The following is a 20,467-nucleotide window of genomic DNA, read 5'->3' as shown; positions in this document are numbered from 1 at the left end:
AAACATTGAATATCTATACTCATTCCTGGCCACCAGTACTCTGATTGTAATTCTTTCAGAGAGGCTTTGATTGTTTGGTGTCTCAGACCCAAATCCATGTGTGCTTCCAGTAAGAGGAAGCCCCTCCTGTTCCTGTTTGGAATTACTCTGTCCCCCACTCCAGGGATTCGAGCAAAAGGAACGGAGTTTGCATCAATTATGTATGCATAATTGAGTGGATAGTTTACGGGTAGTGCTGCACAGTCGCCTTTTACGGTCGTTTTTACTGCCAGCATTGTTTCCCCGTCTATGTATTTATCTGTACGCTTTTTTGTGGCGACGGAAGCCGGTTTAGTTGCTTCCGCTTTGGCTGTATTAGCCAATGAATTCCCTGCAACGTGAACGCCATCACGTTGAAGACTCTGTGCGTGAATCACGTGAGTCTTTTGTAGTTCTTTGTGTAAAAGAGCTACCTCGTTCCAGAGCAATTTATGCTTTATTGTGGCACCTGTGTCATCTTTGTAGTCGTTTTCGATCCAACTCTGCAGTTTGTTATTGTAAGAGTTGACGCAAAAATGAGAATCGCACACGATAAGTGTCGGGAATTCACGTTCTGCATTTTCGTGCTCCAACTTTAAAGATCTGATTTCAGTTCTTTGAACCGAACAGTTTCTTACAGATTCAGTTTTTGTTACTTTCGGTCTGAATTTACCGCACAGCCAACGACCTTTAATGATCGCACATGCTGCATCGTAGGATTTTCTCTCTACGTTGAAATGCTGTACAAAGCTACCTGTATAGATTATACAGGCGTATTGTGGGAGAGGCAGAATTTCGATTGGCAGAGGATATTCTTCTTCATACTCTAAATCATTCAGTTCTTCAAATTGCGGGGCGAAATAGTATTTCACGTCTTCCACTCCTAGAGAATCTATGCACTGTATCCATTTCGGATCCAGTGACACTGTAGGCAGGTTTACTGGGCTGAATAGCGCCTCGAAAGCGGATTCCGCTGTGAGGATATTAATCCGTTTGCCGTGTGCTAGTTCTCGTTCATTTGCTAATGCGATTTGCACTGCTTTCACAGTTCTTTCTGTGTGACTGAATGCTTCTTCTGCTTGGGTGTACAAGTGAGATTTGATTGAAATTGGTACCTTTTCTCTCTCATTAGAGGTTAGGTATGTGAATCCGCATCTTCCTGGGATGACTCGGATTACAAGATCACGTGTGTTGTCACGTGTATCTAATTTAGTTTTTGTTACATGTCTGTTTGCAGTGATCTCAAAATTTCTGTGTGTTTTTGAGTCCAATTGATTTGTTTAAAATCAGGTTTAATTAGTTCGTAGAGAGGTTTAACCCTCTCTGCGTAATTTAGTATGTAAGTTCTTCCGAAATTCAGAAAACCTAGAATGGATTGTAAATTCTTCAGCGTTTTTGGAGCTTGGAGTACAGCGCACTTCTCTAAGAAGTTGTCCGCTAGGCTTTTCCCTTCACTTGATAATTCGTACCCTAAAAATAGTACTGTCAGATGGGCAATTCGGGACTTTTTAAAGTTGAATTTGTAACCCTCTGCTGCGAACCCAAGTATAATGGTGTTCACTCTTTTCAAGTGAGTATCCAAGTCGTCGTCTGTGAGATTGATATCATCTACGTAAGATAATGCCTCATCATCATAGATTTGTAGTAACTCTGTTACCCTAGCTGAGAATAGTCCTGGGCTGTTCTTGAACCCCTGTGGGAGTCGACAGAATTTTTTCTGCGACCCAAATGCAGAGAGAGCGGTCAAATATCTGCTTTCTGGTGCAATGTTTTGACAAAAGAAACCATTAGATATGTCTAATGTTGTTTTATATTTTTTCCTAACTATGTTATTCATTAGGGCTGCACTATGCGAGTTTTGTACTGCAAAGGTTTTGCAACATGTATTAAGATGTCTGTAGTCCAAAACTAGACGATATGAATTGTCTGGCTTGGAGACAGGAAACAAAGGATTGTTCATTTGAGAGGTGCATGTTTCAATCACCCCCTGGTACTCAAGTTGATCTAAGATCTCCCTGACTTGTTTTTTAGCTTCTTGCTTTATGGGATACTGCCGTTGGGCAGTTGGTTCACTTTTCAATTGGATTTTGTGAGGAGGTGAATCCTCATCCCATCCTACATGATTTTTATATAATGCAGGTGCCTGGGCTACTGCCCATTTCCTTGCATATGTATATTTTTTGTGAATCGGAATGTGATTCGAGAAGGCAGGCATAATCACTTCTTCGCCACGAGGGCACTCCCTGACAAACTCTGGGGGCCAATCTTTTTCAGCTAACAGAATATCATAGCCTTTTGAGAGCTTATCCCAAAATAGACCCTTAATTTTCCTAGTCTTATCACCCTCTATACGCAATGTTATTTCGTATATTTTATGGGGCTCGCTAAGTCTGGCGTCGGCAGTTTCAACTTGAATGAATTCATTCGTGTCCACTTTCTCCAGATGACTCATCAAGATCTTGCGCGCTATACTGATTTCTGCTGCACTGTCCAACATTGTCAATGCCCACTCCCCGTTTTTCAACTGTGTCCTCAGTATTCTCGGCATGGTTGATTACCCTAATACTGGCTACCTTCTTTTTCTGAAATTGAGATTTTTTACTCTGAGCAGGTTCCTTGTCTTTGGACTTGGTGTGCTCTCCTGGGTCTGACCGTCCTCTTCTTTCCGAATTCTGTGGAAAAGATCGAGAGGGACGTGTATCAATACTTTGATATCTATCAGGTTTTTTCAGATTATCCCTATTTCTAAGGTTATATCTTTTCTCAGAGGGCTCCCTCTGGGGAGACTGGCGTTCTCGAGTCGGAGTTCTTTCCTTCCGTCGAGGAGACCTTCCTCTGGACTGGAAAACTTTTTCCTTGGGAGTGGATTGTTTATTTCCATCCCAGCTCTTTTTAGGAGTGTTTGAATTATTTTTAATAAATAATTTTACTAACTCTCTATAAGCTTTTGTTAATTCTCCTATGTTAACTAAGAGATCTTCCTTTGACATTTTTGCAATGTCCGGATGTGGTGTGTAGCTGGCTAGAACCGGCCACGTTGCTCCTGGTCTACCTAGTGGACCGAGCCTGGTAATGTGATCATTGTGTTTTAGGGCGCCATTAAACCAGAGCAGGTGCTCTTGAAATTTAAGTGGAATTTCAATCTCCTCGAAAGGAGCGTACACTTCCGGAGGTTTCTCTATTTTGTAATAGTGAAACTCTTTTGTTCTAGCGTTTACCGCTGGAAAGTTTATCCATGAATAGAATACCTCTGTCTGCCGATACTCGTGAGCCTCTATCACGAAAATTACTGTACCACCTTGAGGTGTCAGTCCGTTTTCTATAAGTTTTAACGTTATAGATCTTCTTAAGTGGACCGGGATGATAATAGCATCTGGGTCTGTGTATTCAGGACCTTGCTGAGTCGCATCTGCTGCGGCCCTAGAGGTTCCGTTTTCTGGCATTGTAAAAATGCGAGGTTTGCAGAGTAGGTCTCCAAGGAGACAAAGATTAGGTGCACAATATTTTGGAACACTGTATCCTTCAACGTTGAATAAACTAGAGCTTTACATAGGAATCTCTTCCTACTGAGTTCGGGCGGATTTTAACCTTTCACCCACTCCAGACGTCTATTGGAGTATTTACGGGAGAAAGGGGTGTGAAATATGCACGACTGAGTTACTCTAAAAGTCTTGCGTTAGTTTATCGCCTTACCAAACGTTGGGCGCCATGTAGTGTAGTTCCTAGTTTCCCACTAGGCCCTGCGCATTGGAATAACATAAACAGTAGTATCGACGTGGAACTGCGGATATTCCAGGCCTCCACTGACTATGCTAAACTTAATTGGGTTGTGTTACCAACTAGCTCAGAGGTCACTGGAAACTTTCTTCTCTGCATAGGAAGTGATCAGCTTCCTTGGCACAGACAAGAAGGGATTCAGCTTTCCAACAACCGTGCAACATGACAACTTTGCTCCTCAGATCAAGAGTCAATCTCTAGGGTCGTGTGAAACAATAGACATGTATTTCACTCAGTCAGTCTAGTGCAGTTTACTTTCACGAGATGTAGAGAATAGAGAGACAGGCGTTTATCAATAAAGGGTTAACATTTATTGAACAGTCTTTCTTCTCGTACAAGAGAAATGTATTGCCACAATTGCAATAATTGTTATTATAAAAAGTACGTACAGTAAGATAAGTATTGCGAAATAGAACTGTAAAAGCATTGATATGGTTTCTTAGCCATACAATGGTTTAAAAGTAATGAAACATATATACCGTCATATATACATTAGGCTAACATACTCAACTGGTGCTTCTAACTAAGCCTACCCCAGTGTGCCTGACCTAAGCCTAACACGTGAAAGGGGAGTGAGTAAGTAGCTTTAAGTTAAGTTGGTTTTGCCAAGGTTTGTTTCAAGAATTCTCGTCTAAGGGTTTAGTCAACACCATACCTCTGAATAGAATGATGGAGGATTGGTATCTCCTTCAGGGGTCTCCCTCGATATCCCAGTCACCCGCGAGGGTAGACCGGAAACGCCGGAGCTGGATTTCTCTGCACGAGAAAGGCAGCGGGTCTCTTCAGCGCGTCGAGGAAGGAGGGGGGACAGCGTCCGTGGGCAGCTGGAATCTGCTGGATGTCTTCGCAGAGGACGGCTGTTCAGCTCCTTAAGCGTACTGCACCATAGTTCGCGCTTTAGCAGCGATAATGGTATCAGCAGCTTCACCACCACAGGGACAGCAGGCTGCAGCGACAGAGTGCTAGATTTACCAACACGGGGTCTTGCAGGCAGCTGGCATCAGCAACAGTAGCTCGCATTGCTTAAGGCAACGTTGGTAATATTTATACCTGACAGGTGCCGGGTTTGACGCAAGTTTGCTGGACATAAGACGTCAATTAAAGATGTCACTAGGAAGTGATAGTTATCAGTTGCTCATTAGAGTTCCATTACTAATCAAAACATAGCAAGCGGGGATTTCCAGGTTTGCTGAGTTTTTATCTTGTTGAAGAACTCGGAGTGTTATATAGGAATATCAGATAGTGACTACTGCTCTGTCATTGCACTAATTGGTCGCAAAGGAAGTGGCAGAGAGAACTATGCTGGAATGTGGCTCTGTTCGTGTGAGGCCAGAGATGACTTTTCAGAAAATCGCACTTGAACGGTTATGCCAATATAGGGAATAAATGGATGTATAGCCGAATAGGGGCATAAGGTCACAGTATCGATCAGGAACCTAGATAAACACGCAACAGGCCTTAGGGAATGAACTGCTTCAAACCCCTATACACTATGTATGCAGTCTTCTTCCCACGTGCACACTTGTCTTTCATATCTTCCATTCCCCAGTCTCTATCCTTCCACTTCCACCAAGCAGTCTGTCACTGCTGTTGCACTGTTTTAGTGACCCAATATGCAGTTTGTTCTAATCCATTCACTGCACTAAAACTCAAGCACTTATAAATTCAATCAGGCACTGTCCTTGCAGAACTCTAATCATTCAGTCAGTACCCAAGTACTCATGCAGCGAAGTAGGTCTTAGGGCATGAACTGCTTCAAAGCGCTATGCACTATGCTTGTAGTCTTCTATCCACCTGCACACTTGTCTTTTATACCTTAATTTTCCCAGTCTGTATCCTTTAACTTCCACCAAACACTCTGTCACAGCTGTTCCACTTTTGTAGTCACCCATTCAGCAGTATGTACTAATCCATACACTTCGCCAGAACTAAAGCAGTTATTAATTCAGTCATGCACTCTCCTTGCAGAACTGTAATCATTCAGTCAGTACCCAAGTACTCATGCAGCAAAGTAGGCCTTAGGACATGCACTGCTTCAAACCCCTATGCACTATGCTTGCAGTCTTGTATCTACCTGCTCACTTGTCTTTTCAATCAATCAATCAATCAAGAAATTTATATAGCGCGCTACTCACCCGGAGGGTCTCAAGGCGCTTAGGGAGGGGGGTCAGCAACTGCTCGAACAGCCAGGTCTTGAGTTGCTTCCTGATGGCAAGGTGGTCTTGGGTCTGATGGAGGTGGATGGGGAGGGAGTTCCATGTCTTGGCTGCCAGGTAGGAGAATGATCTTCCTCCCATGGTCGTCCTGCGGATGAGTGGAACGGCTGCAAAGGCGTGGCTGGTCGACCGAAGCTGGCGGGTAGAAGGTCAGGCGGTTGTTGAAGTACCTGGGTCCCAGGTCGTGGAGGGCCTTGTGTGCGTGGGTGAGGAGTCGGCACATGATTCTCTTGTTGACGGGGAGCCAGTGCAGGTCTCTCAGGTGTCCAGAGATGTGGCTGTGGATGTCCAGGATGAGTCGTGTGGAGGCGTTCTGGATGGGTTGGAGTCTCTTCTGTAGTTTGGCTGTGGTACCGGTGTAGAGGGTGTTTCTGTAGTCCAGTCGGCTGGTGACGAGTGCCTGGGTGACCGTCTTCCTGGTTTCGGTGGGGATCCATCAGAAGATCTTCCGGAGCATGCATAGGATGTTGAAGCACGAGGACGAGACGTCGTTGACTTGTCTGGTCATCGAGAGGGAGGAGTCCAGGATGAAGCCCAGGTTGCGTGCGTGGTCCGTTGGTTTGGCTGCGCTGCCCAGGGCAGGGGGCCACCAGGAGTCGTCCCAGGCGGAGGAAGATGTTCCCAGGATGAGGACTTCCGTCTTGTCTGAATTGAGTTTCAAGTGGCTGTTCTTCATCCACTCGGCTACTTCTTTCATCCCTTCGTGTAGGTTGGTTCTGGCGGTGGCTGGGTCGTTGGTGAGGGAGAGGATCAGCTGCGTGTCGTTGGCGTAGGAGATGATGTGGAGGTTGTGCTGGCGTGCGATGGCCGCGAGGGGGCTCATGTAGATGTTGAAGAGGCTGGGGCTGAGTGATGATCCTTGTGGAACGCCGCAGATGTCTTCGGTGGCCTCGGATCTGAACAGGGGAAGGCGGACTCTCTCATTTCTTCCGGCGAGGAACGAGATGATCCACTCCATGGCCCTCTCTTGGATTCCGATGTTGCTGAGGCGCTGCACTAGGGTGCGGTGGCAGACAGTATCGAACGCAGCGGAGAGGTCCAGGAGGATGAGGGCAGCTGTTTCCCCGTTGTCGAGCAGGGAACGGATGTCATCAGTGGCTGCAATGAGGGCGGTCTCGGTGCTGTGGTTGGCTCGGAAGCCGGACTGCGAGGGGTCGAGGGATCCGTTCATTTCAAGGAAGGCGGCAAGCTGTCGGTTGACGGTCTTCTCGATGACTTTGGCAGGAAACGGGAGGAGCGAGATGGGGCGGTAGTTCTTGAGGTCGGTGGGGTCTGCTGATGGTTTCTTCAGGAGGGCGCTGAGTTCGGCGTGCTTCCAGCTCTCCGGGAAGGTGGCGGTGTTGAAGGAGCAGTTGATGATGTCCCGGAGTTGGGGTGCCTTGTTAAAGACGTGGTGGGGGCAAGGGTCGGTTGGTGATCCGGAGTGGATGGTGTTCATCGTGTGGATGGTGTCTTCGGTGCTGACCGGGGTCCAGGCACGCAGGGTGGTGGTGGGGGGCATCGGTTCGGTATTTGGGTGTGTGGTCTGTGCGCCGAAGCTGTTGTGTATGTCGGCAATCTTGTTGTGGAAGAACGAGGCGAGTGAGTCGAAGAGTTCTTGTGAGGGGGTGATGTCGTTGGTTTCGGCGCTGGGGTTCGAGAGCTCTTTGACGATGTTGAAGAGTTCTTTGCTGTTGTGTGTGTTGTTGTCTAGTCGTTCCTTGAATGCTGTTTTCTTGGTGGCGTGGATTAGCTGGTGGTGTTTGCGGGTGGCGTGCTTGAAGGCCGTCATGTTGTGTGTAGTCGGGTCTTTGCGCCACGCTTTCTCGAGGGTGCGGCAGTTCTTTTTGGAGTTCATGAGATCGTTGTTGAACCAGGAGGCCTTCTTGCTGCCGGGTCTGCAGGGATGGTTTTTCAGGGGTGCGAGGTCATCAGCGCAGTTGGTGATCCACTGTGTGATGTTGTTGGCTGCCTGGTTGGGGTCCGTTGAGCTGGTGGGAGGATTCAGGTTCAGGGATGTGGAGAGCTGATCGGAGGTGATCTTGTTCCAGCTCCTGCGGGGAACCTGTTGCGGGTGGTGGTGAGTCATGGTTCTTCTGAAGCTGAAGTGTACGCAGCTGTGTTCTGTCCAGTGGAGTGGTGTGGCTGAAGGAGACGTCCTTGCTGGAGGAGAAGACGGGGTCAAGCGTGTGTCCGGCGTAATGGGTGGGGGTGTTCACCAGTTGCTTGAGTCCGAGGTTGGCGAGGTTGTCTAGCAGGGTGGTGGTGTTGCTGTCCTTGTTGTTCTCTAGGTGGAAGTTGAGGTCCCCTAGGAGGATGTAGTCAGCAGATGAGAGGGCGTGTGGGCTGATGAAGTCCGCGATGTCTTCGCTGAATTGTGTGCGGGGTTCCGGGGGTCTGTAGATGAGGGTGCCTCTGAGTGTGGTCTTGGGGTTGGTGTGTATCTGGAAGTGGAGATGTTCGGCGGCTGTGAGGGTGTCGTCGGAGTTGGTTGTGATGCGGATGGTGTTCTTGTGGACGATGGCGATGCCTCCTCCTGTCTGGTTGACGCGGTCCCTTCGGGTGATCTTGTATCCGTCCGGGATGGCGATGGCGATGTCGGGCGTTGAGGAGGCGTTCATCCAAGTTTCCGTGAGGAAGGCGACGTCTGGAGATGTGGTGTCGAGCAGGTTCCAGAGTTCGACCGCATGCCTGTGGATGGAGCGGGTGTTGAGCAGGATGCACTTGAGGTAGTTGCTGCTGGTGCTCGGCTTGGCGGGTGCGGTGCAGGTCCGGATGCAGGAGAAGTTGCAGGATCGGCAGCAGAAGGGTCCGTGGGTGCGTCGCGGGATGGCTCGGTAGCATCTGGGGATCCAACCGGTGTTGAGTGCGTTGAGGTTGGTGGCGTCGTAGGTCCGGCGGGTGGGCTGGCGTCTGCGTGGGCCAGGGGTTCTGGCACTGGGCGCGGTCCAGGCGCAGACGGGCGCAGACAGGCTCACCTTTGGCGCGCCTTCGGCGCACAATCGCCGCGCCCGCTGCACGTCAACGCTGCGCATGAGTGGGGGCGTCATAAAAAGGGAGCCGGGAGGGAGGGTCCGCACTAGGTGGCAGGAGCGGGGGACCAATAGGCTGGCTGGGGCGGGGCCGCAGGGAGGCAGTGGTGGGAAAGTCGAGTGCGGGTGGGCGGGCGCCTCAGCGGCGGCTGGGTCGCCTGCACGAGGCGAGGTCAGCAGCGGCAGGAAGAGCAGGCAGGAGGAGCGTGGGGGCGACCAGGCCTAGGTAAGGCACAGTGGTCGCCCCTTTTCACACCTTCAATTCCCCAGTCTGTATCGTTACACTTTCACCAAGCACTCTGTCACTGCTGTTTCACTGTTGTAGTGACCCATTCAGTGTTATGTACTAATCCATTCATTGCATTTAAACACTAACACTTACAAATTCACCCAGGCAGTTTCACCAGCAGTGCAGAGGGAAGCATAGACTTGTAACATATTTATGTACATATATTACATTCATGTGCTTCGGAAGTACTACAGTATACTGTAAGTAAACACCTTATAGGGTTATGCTGTAGCACTTCCTTATAGTTCTGCACTTTCACATTTACCATACACTACTAATGTATTCTTTCATTTATTTATACACTACACATTCATTCAAAAAAGTATACACACTATCATACTAATTAACTCTTTTTTTGAGCAGTGAAGTTAGTTCTTTAAAGAGCTTTTTTTTGTCTTTTGTGTAGTTTTGTATTTTTTTTTAACAAAAAGAACTGCGCAAACAAAACCGTCTTCAACGTGAACAAATAAACAAAAAACAAAAAAACGGCGGGAGCACCAGGGCTCCTGTTTGCGCCTGCAAATCAAATCAATAGACTGTTCGCCATAACATAATGTCTGTTTACAAAATTTGCAAAGAATTATAAGGTCTCCAAAATCGGGACGGATGTCCGTAAGCAGACTAGATGGTGCTGTGGAAGTGCTGGCTATAGCTGGTGGAGGGTCTTCCCGCAACCTGTCACATGCAGTTCTCACATAATTGCAGGGATGAAGATTCTTCACATGTCGTACCATGCTGGCGGTTCCAAATGAATATTTTTTATTCAGATCACCTTTAGAAAACATTGTCCTACACACCATAAAGGTGAACTTGGCTGCATTCACGTTCTTTTCTCCATCTGGAATTGTAAAAAATTCCAGATCAGAGCTTCCTTCGTTTTTGACTGTGAAACCTCAGCAAGAAATTCTTCTTCTGAAGAGTGTTCATATATATCTTCCTCGAGGCCTGCAGCCACGTTAAAGATGTCTTCAAAAACACAGGCACTTCAGAAAAGAGATGGTTCTTCAGTGAAAGTCAAAGAAGAAGAATTAAAATGGGTGGGGTCCTTTAACAGTTAGAATAGGAAGTATTATGAACCAATCAAATCTCTTGTTTTGAAGTCACATAGGGTGTGCTTACGATGCGAGTACGTACTATGTACCCTGCGATTTGCATAATTGCTTTTATAAGTAATATATGCTTATTAAAAGTAAATAAATACTATTTTCATGATAATCTCAGATAATGTCTTGTCTTAATATTTACATTAAATACATGGATATATCTTTGTAAACATTAAGAAACTTTCACGGAGTACGCGTACGGTGATCCGTACAAACGTACATGATGTCACGTGGAAGCGCCGATGCGACTCGGAACGTCAAAACGTATTCATAAAGTATGCACAGGTACGTGTACAGAACAATAACAGATACAAAGGATGGTGCGAGGACGGTATGCGTATGGTATGTTTACCACAAAAAAATGCAAAAAAATATATTAAAAGTAATTTTAATATATTGAAGGAAAAAAAAATAAAAAAATATATTTTTGAATTTAGTTTTTTTATTATTTTACAATAAAAATATGTAATGTAATTTAAAAAATAAAATAACTACAAATAATTATTATAAAAAATGAAAGGTGGAAAATCTACAGTTAACCCATGGACCTTTGGCTGGGCCACTTGGTGAGGTGATTATTTTCTTATTGTGAATAAACTGGGCTCCTTACTTGGACTGGCTTGGCTGCTTGTGACCAACCCAAAAGGCTACTCCAGCTTTTAGGGTTGGTGTGCACAGTCAGTCTGACTGTACTAGCAAAGCCAGCTCGCTCATTTTCATGTGCAAAATGACAATGGGCTGGTCTGGGCGAGCACAGTTTGATGCTCTTCTCTTTCCTCAACAAATAATCCTTAACCTTTCAGAAGAACAGTTACAACTGGCCTTCTGTGGGAGGTGAGGAGAACACAAGGGCGTGCACAGGGGAAGAAGGTTGTGGGGGATGCGGACCGCACCTGGGTGACACGATCACATGGGGTGACACTGAACTCCCAAAAATTAAGAAGCGGGACCCTGACGTGCTAATAGCTGTGGCGTTGGCGGTGCAAATAATCCTGGCAAGAGAGCCCTGCTGCTCCCGTCCCCTCCGGTGCGAGAGACGCCAAGCAGACCAAGTGCATCCCAACTTGACTGAAAACAAAGCGAGCCCCTGTCTGCGTTCCTGCACAAATCCATTGAACGCGAAGAGAGCAGGAGGGTTTAAGGGGCTTGACAGGAGATGTCGGAAAGATGCAGCAGCCACCGAGGTTGCCTTGAGGCTGTGGCTGCCCTTTGTTTGCGGTGCCCTTTTGTCGGTGGCATCAATGCCGCGGCTCCTTGATTGGGAGGTAGTCTCTCGAGGCTCGCTTCTGGATGTTCAGTCTACCATCATGTGTGGTGTATGTGAGTGACGGAGAGGTCCACTGATGTGTGTTGATAATTAAGAGTGTGTGTGTCTGGTGGTGTCTGCAGAGCAGCCTCGGCAGCAGCTGCAGACTGGGAACCAGCTTGATTAGAATTCTGCCCAACAGAGTCCCGGCGCTGTGTAATATCTGGTAGCAGAGCAGCTCTTCGACAGTCTTCTGAGCTCTGTCCTGTTGGCCAGCTCCTACAGATCTTCTCAAAAAATGCCCCCTTGAGGAGTGAGGTACCTCAGCTCTGCCACGGCATTGGCCGATAGAAGCAGCCCTGCGCAGAGCTACTGTATACACAAGAAATACTAAATACCTTTGTCAAATATATATAGCGCCCGTCAGTTGGCTCTCTGGAAAGCTTAGAAGGGGGGCTGATTTGTGTTACCTTGCCATCAATGATGATCATGGTCAAGGACAACCTAGCATGTTACTTGCCCAAAGAGCTCTGATGGCTTTTTTTTTGGCAGTTTTATATAGCGGGAACTCGACCCACAGGTAATGGAGCGCTTTACATGAACACCATGAGCACCAGTTACGAAACACAAGGACACATTCATTTTCTGGTAGGAACCTGGAGATCAAGTGATTTGCCCAGAATCACAGGATGTTGAGCCGACGCCGAGTTTTGACCCTGGTCCCCCAGCTTCCAAGTCGGCCCTCTGGCCTGGCTGTTATGCCACATCTTATATATAAATATCATCACAAAACTTTGGAATGCACCTTCTTGATGCCAAGACACTCCCTCTTTTATGTCAAAGGGATAATGACGAGCGGGGACACCTTCTTTCCAGTAACAACACTAACACAAGGCTTTGTTGTCCAATTCATTGGAAGCTACTCAAATGCTCAGCAGTGCCCGCCAGGTGTCGCTGCTCCCTAAATCATGGCACCCACGCCTCCTTTGCGTTTTCCTAAGTATCTCCAACTGACAGTTTTGGCCTTAGATATAAGCCTTTGATCTGTAACTTTCATTCTAATGGAGAGTTTTCAAAAGCAATATCTGTGCAGCTGCAAAGTATTTTCGTGGAGGTTTACTGTGCAGTACTTTTTATGAAGTGGCAGAGAAAGAGGACTCGCCTTTAAGCTGCAGAAGTATGTTGAAAAGTACCGGCTCAAGTGGTCTCTGTGAGTACCAAGCCCCGATCTGCATTTCTCTCTCAAGCACTTTGCGGCCTTGCACTGCCCGATCTCTCATCTTTTACTGTTTACAGCAGTGGCGTCACTAGAGGGGTGCAGACCGCACGGGTGACACCAGGAGGGAAGCTGAGAAGCAAGGGGGCCTTCTAGGCCTGCATTAATGCACATGGAATGATCTGCCTGACACTGAGCCTATGTGAGTAGGAAACCAGTAGGTTCAGGAAGCAGATCTTGTATTAGAGGTTGGAAGGTTGGAAGACCGAACGTGTTTGGTTAGGTACCTGGGGAGTGACTGGAGTGGCAACCAAATGGTCTTTATTTCATGGCATTCCATTGTCTCTTGAACCAAGATCAAATGGGTTTTCCTGACTGCAGGCCCAATTTAGTTATTACTTCTTAATCTACATAAGTTGAGATTACTGTGGGCGGACAGCAGAGAGCAGCAGAGAGCAGCAAATGAGGGAGAACGAGACTGCGAGCTCGGGAGCCGCGCACCGCGAGCAGGAGAGAGGTGGCGGCGTCACCAATAGTCTTGTGGTTCTATGGGGGCCTGCGGGGGCTCTGTGCGAGCCATGCGCTCAGTGGCGGCAGAGGAAGCGGCAGTAGTAGTGGAGAGGAGCTCCGCAGGAACGCGACCAGGGCAGCCGATCTGGACTGTGAGCCCCACGGAAACCCAGTGCTGCCTAACCAGCGGGACCACACAGCAGGATCATATAGCGGGAAAGAGAGCCGACCGCGAGCGGACTGAAGGAGGGAACAAGCGGCTTCTGTGGTTCCTGGACTGCGCAGCCCCGAAAGGCAACGTGAGTGCAGCGAGCAGCGAGCACTGCACTGTGCAGCACTGCGGGACGGCCGGGAGGCGGCTCTGCTACCTTCGCAAGCGTGTGAGGGTTGCCAGGAGCCCTGCGGCCGGTGAGTGTGCACCCGTGGCAGACTCAACAGAGGCGGCTTTACCCGGTCGGGAGTGGCCTCTGTTCTGTCGTGCGTGCCCCACTCGCCTGTTCTACAGACCACTGCCTCAGCGTACTCCTAGGAGCGGACAGCGGAGGCTTGAGGATTTGGCTCAAGGAGGAAAGGGCATTTAAGGAGCAATCTCCTCTGAATCTACATCAGCGGCAGCAGTAAGAAAGGGGCAGTTCAAGATCCTTGGGCATCAGGGGGCGCATAGGCTCCCAGAGAGCAGCTGGCCGGTGCAACGACCGAAATGAACAACAAGCACTGCCAATCCCAAAGCACAATTTTCAGTTCATCACCTGACCTGACAAGGCAGCTGTCTGCACGTCTGCTTGCTCATCATGAGGTCTGGTCGGGTTCGGGTGACCGGTCGCCCGAAGACTGAAGTTCGGAGAAAAAATGGCAAAGAAGACCCCTCTTTGGACCACTCCGACCAAAGCAATGAGGAATCGGCGTTAATTTCGTTAGCAAATGAGCTTAGTGATGGAGAGTTACATAGAGCGAAGCCTAATCCGTTACTGGTTCAACCAAACATGTACACAAAATTCAACTTCATAAAGGATGTAGGGGCCGTCCTGTACTCCAGTATCAATATGCAGAAAGGCCTTCAGACACCTTTATTACCAGAACAAGCACTAGATATAGCACTACTGCAAGGGTAGGCAACCCAATTAAATCTACAAACTCTTCAGAAGCAGCAAACAACTGCACAAGTACAGAACGAAGTTTACACTCACCCTGTGCCAGACAAATTGGAGACCCCTTCACTCCATCTAACAACTGCTCTGCTCACCAATACAATCTCATCTATAAGGATGGTCTCCATAATGGAAGGTCCTTCAACAAAAATCAACAACGAGAAATTGTCAAACCAATACAAAGTTGGGACTCCAACGCCCAATTCCTTATTCAGCCCTTCAGTGTATCAGAAGGCGCAGCATATAAATTCAACAGGAGATGCAAAACCTGCAGGCCCAACCCAAAGAGATCTTGAGGCATCAACAAACGTATTAGAACTCAAGGAGCGGCAGCTCCCACCACAACTGACAAAACAGCACTCATTTTCAGCAGCCAGCACTACACTGGTACCAACTTCACCGATACCAGCAGAAACTCCCGAATCCGCTCAGGCCGTGAAGCCCTCAAGTGGAGAAGGTCAGCCAACTGAAACAAATCTAGAGGCTAACCAGAGAAACCAGATGGGTTCAACAGCCTTTAGGCTGGACAACAAGCTGACTTATCAGGACTCCCCTGGGTCCACCGAAGGGGTGGCCATTAGTTACGAGACTTCAAAGGTTCATAACAATGAAGGGACAATTACATTATGTGGCGTCATCAAAAACGTCGAAAACATTAGATTCACCAGCCAAGTCAACCAAAAGCCCACATCCCCGCCAGCCAATTCAAACTCTTCAAGGCAGGAGGAAGATAGGACTGCTTTGTCATATTTAGGAACTCAGGAATGGGAGGACATGCTGGCAGCATGTTCCCCAGTCCAACATCAGGACCCTACCCAGTCGAAGCTGAACCACCTGCAGATTGAAGCAGTAGATTCTCAACTGTTGGGGGGGAGGAGGGAAGGAGGCTCTAAGGGGCAGGCGCAGGGGGACCCAAGTGCGCAAGACGGAGGTGTCTGGGTCTCCCTTCTAAAAACTATGCAGCTGTCAGTGGAAGCGCTACAATATCAATCTGATAAGATGAGCACACAGCTCACATTACTAAACACATTGGCAGTGTTTACATCAGGGATTGATGAAAAACTGGAGGATCTTAACTCATTAATAAGAAGGGCAGAAACAGCATCATATCTCCAATGCGGGTGCAGTGCAATTGTGGATAAGCTGTCAACCCTCCCGGGAATGCTCTCTACCATGCTTAAGGAGTTGAAGGAAAAATCATCCGGCACTCCCAGAGCTAGCTGCCTCACTAATGACAGCAACGCATTCTCGATAGCAGAAACAACGTCCGAGCAACCCACCAAACTAATTGTAACTGGCTCACTGCAAATGGCAAGCCTTCCGAGCAAAACACAGCACTGAGACCGCCCTCATCGCAGCAACAGACAACATTCGAACTCTACTGGACAATGGAGACACAGTCGCCCTCATCCTCCTCGACCTCTCCGCAGCCTTCGACACAGTCTGCCATAGCACCCTTCTACAGCGCCTCAGAAACATCGGAATCCAAGGAAAAGCACTAGAATGGATCACCTCGTTCCTCACCGGAAGAACCCAGAGAGTCCGCCTTCCACCATTCAAGTCAGAGGCCACTGAAGTCATCTGCGGCGTACCACAAGGATCTTCACTCAGCCCCACCCTTTTCAACGTATACATGAGCCCCCTCGCGGCCATCGCCCGCCAACACAACCTCAACATCATCTCCTACGCGGATGACACTCAACTGATCCTATCACTCACCAATGACCCCAGCACCGCCAAAACTAACCTACACGAAGGAATGAAAGAAGTAGCCGAATGGATGAAACACAGCCGTCTGAAACTGAACTCAGACAAAACAGAAGTCCTCATCTTAGGTACCTCCCCCTCTGCATGGGACGACTCTTGGTGGCCAGAAGCCCTTGGAAAAGCACCCATCCCGACAGACCACGCACGGAACCTGGGCGTCATCCTGGATTCCTCACTTTCGATGAACAGACAAGTCAACGCCGTCTCTTCATCCTGCTTCAACATTCTTCGCATGCTCAAAAAAACATTTCGTTGGATCCCCACCAAAACTAGGAAAACGGTCACCCACGCTCTGGTCACGAGCCGACTGGACTATGGAAACACCCTCTACGCCGGTACTACCGCTAAACTCCAGAAAAAACTCCAACGAATCCAAAACGCCTCAGCCAGGCTCATATTAGACATCCCGCGTAAAGAACATATCTCTGGTCACCTGAAAAACCTCCACTGGCTTCCCGTCAATAAGAGGATCACTTTCCGGCTCCTAACCCACGCACACAAAGCACTCTACGAAATCGGACCAGAATGCCTCAACACACGACTGTCCTTCTACACCCCCTCCCGCCAGCTACGATCATCCAACCAAGCCCTTGCCACTGTACCTCGCATCAACAAAACCACCATGGGAGGTAGATCCTTCTCCTACCTGGCAGCTAAAACCTGGAACTCACTTCCCACTTACCTTCGCCTTACCCAGAACCACCTAGCATTCAGAAAGCAACTTAAAACGTGGATATTTGACAAGTAATTCCCCACCCCTCCTCAAGCGCCTTTGGGTATGTAGCGCGCTATATAAATTCTCTGACTTGACTTGACTTGACATATCCAATCTTCAGCAAACAAAGCTCAAACTTAGTAACTCGCTTGCGTCTGGGTTTAAATAATCTCCGATAATATGCGCACTACCTTGTGTGTCCGTTGTGGGTAATTATACCGAAATTAAGTTATGGTGCGTAGGAGCGAACGGTAAAACCCTTAACCGTTCAACAGTGGAGTCTAAAAGGCTCCACACTAAATCAACACAGCAATGCTCTCGCACACAAAAACACTGGGTATAACATAGGTAAAATCAGGTAATATGTGTATACAGAAAAGTCAATAAACAGTTGCAGGAATTCCAGTGAAACTTGAACGTGGGTAGTTTATTAGGGTCCACAACCAGCCGACACATGTTTCGTCATGTGGGGTAAGTCACAACGACTCTTCAGGGCTGGGAACAGAAACAAAAGGTGTGGGTCTAGACAACGTCTACAGTACATCCGTGTGTACAGCACATCACAGTAGGGAGCAGTAGTGACTGTAAGTGTTGCATGCCACCATCCCTATTGTGCCCCTACTTCCCCATGATCATGGAAGGAATAGAAGTGATTCAGGGTGTCATGCATGACTTGTTATAAGGGAATGGAGACAGTTACAGCTATGCATAGAATCACTAGATCTCTGTTTTTCTTATACAACAATTAACTTAACAGTACCACATTTGGGTAGTGAATATTTGGTCATGATACTGGATTTAAAAGATTGAACATGTGCCGTACTGAAAAGAAGACAAATCCAACTCCTCAGAGGTCTCAGCCATGAGGTAACAAAAAATGTGATAGTGGGGTGAATTTCATCCTAATACAAATGTGCCAGGTAAATAAAAAGGGGTGGTTACATGCAAATCAATGGTGCACATACGTCCTAGGTTGAAAATGGTACAAAAGCAGCCAAAATAAGTGAAAAAACCACGTGCCTACCTCGTGGCACAGCCTATCGATACGTAGGCCCAGTCAAGAAGGATATAATGTTGGTAAAGACTCTAGGTAAGAAAAGAGTGTGTGATAGGATATAATGAGAATGCGAGAAACATAAATCAGGGGTAACATAAATCTAACTAATGTAAACGAAGTAGGCTTACCAGAAGATTTCTAATGGAAATCGTAGAAGAGAGATTTGTGGTCAGTAAACCACTAGAATGCGATAATTGGACATCAGTGGAACAACACAGCCAGAGTGTGTGGCTGTGCAGTGTGAAACGCTGTGTGAGAAAGAAAAAATCTCCGTGTCACTAGTCTGTACACGTGATTATCTAGCCATGAGAAAACTCTCCAAACCTCTGTATTAATAAAAATATAAGAAAAAGGTAAAGAGTAAAAGGTACCTTAACACATGTTCATGTGTCTCTGTACCGGGAGGGGATCCACTTTAGTCGGCATATGACTTTCAATACTGTGGCGTTTCTGTTTGATATATCTAAGAGAAATAAGGAATCAGAGCGGCTGTTAGCTCGACACTCCCCATTCAAAACCGGAGGTGAACGTGAGTAACACGCTCCAGTCTGCAGATGTCACAAAACCTGGGCTAAAAGGGTTCTAGCCAGGAAAACTCACCAGCTACGTTGTAATCCCCCTCTTGTGTTTCCGGGTCGCCGTCTACCAAGTTACGGACACGTGACCGGGCACAGGAAGTCGTATTTCTTTAGTAGAACTCACGGAAGACTAGACCGCAGTCTCACGTAAGCTCTGTGTAAAGGCGTCCGCCATGATGGAAAACTCGGTTACTGATTATCGTAAAGCCTGAATTATCTTAAAAGTTCCGAGGGCGCCCGTTTAACATAGAAAATCCAATCGTTCTGGGGATATTACGTGAAAAATTGTATGTCTCACGAAAAGAACGGGGGTTAATTAGTGATATATCTTGGTAGACCCCAAAATGCGAAAAAGGGAAGGTACAAATTTAAATATCTACGTGATAGTATGTATTAAAAAAACGTAATTACGCAAAGATTGATACGCACCCGTCTGTCCTTTATTCTAATGTAGGGGTATGCAGAAGGTATAAGGACCACATGGTTGTATGTGGAAAGACGCCGGTAGGATCAGTGTGCCGTTGCATAGACATGCGTTTGCCATACATAGTGTTCTCTAACGTGAGTGTCTATACCTTGCACCATGGTGAGTTCAGTGACATTAATCCAACTCAGTAAAATACTACAGTTCGAATACAATTCAAGTTTGTTCATTATCACAGTTGCCCCAATAGAACCCCAAGATACATGTATTTCCACTCCTTGGGGGGAGCTAGCCTGTTGGATACTATACTCATATTGTGACCGTGTATATTACAATTTAAATAGTAAACAGAATAGATATATCTCTTTAAAGCCATATAAAATTGTCTAAAACCTCTATGAATGCTTCCTGAATACAAATGCACATTAGTCAGAGTGGATACAGAAAATGTAAATAATGTACGACCATCCTCCCAGAGAGAGGCTGACTCAGTTTCCCAAAAAGAATTGTAGTTCTTGATCAAAGTAAAGCCCGGGTTCCACGCACTGCAAGCGCATGATCCACATGGCTTCCTTACGTCTTAGAGTAAGTTCCCTGCTCCCACCTCTAATATTCGGTGGAATCACATCGATACCAAAGAAACGCACTTTGATGTCGTCCTCCAATGGTTGGCATTTTGCTATATGCAAAGCCACTGGGTATTTAGGGTCTCTCTTTTGTATCGCCCTCATATGTTCAGCAAGTCTATCCTTCAGAGCCCTGATGGTGCTGCCAACATAATGTTTGCCACAGTGGCATTCGATGATATACACTACAAACTTGGTTAGGCATGTGATGTTCTGCTTAATGTCATAGGTGGTGTCATCGAAACCTTTAAAGTTTTTAGTCCCATGTTTTCCCCATCTGCACATAGAACAGAAACCACATCGATAAAAGCCCATACTCTTAGTTGTAAGCCAATTATGGGCCGTCGTACTGGGGGGAACAGTAGGACTAAGTTTGTTCCTTAGTGTGTGTCCCTTCTTATAGGTGATCGCGGGTGTGGTAGGTAACCAGTCTTTCAGAACCGGATCAGCTATGAGGAGTTTCCAATGTCTGTTGAAACTTTTTCTCACAGTTTGATGCAATGCGTTAAATTTTGTGATTAGTCTTACTCGTCTGTCGGAGGATTCAGGCTCCGTGCGTTTTTTCAAACAACCTGGTCTGTCTGTACGTCTTATTCTCTTTTCAGCACTCACTATTGACTCAATAGGGTAATCTCTTTTCAGAAATCTGTTCTTCATGTTAGTAATGCATTTATCGAATTCTGTCTGTTCACTGCAATTCCGTCTGGCTCTAAGGTACTCGCCGTATGGAATTGATTTTATTTGGTGTTGTGGATGCGAACTAGAG

Source organism: Lissotriton vulgaris, chromosome 4_1 (genome assembly GCF_964263255.1).
Source record: "Lissotriton vulgaris chromosome 4_1, aLisVul1.2, whole genome shotgun sequence".
Classification (NCBI taxonomy): Eukaryota; Metazoa; Chordata; class Amphibia; order Caudata; family Salamandridae; genus Lissotriton; species Lissotriton vulgaris.
This window is presented reverse-complemented; position numbering follows the sequence as displayed.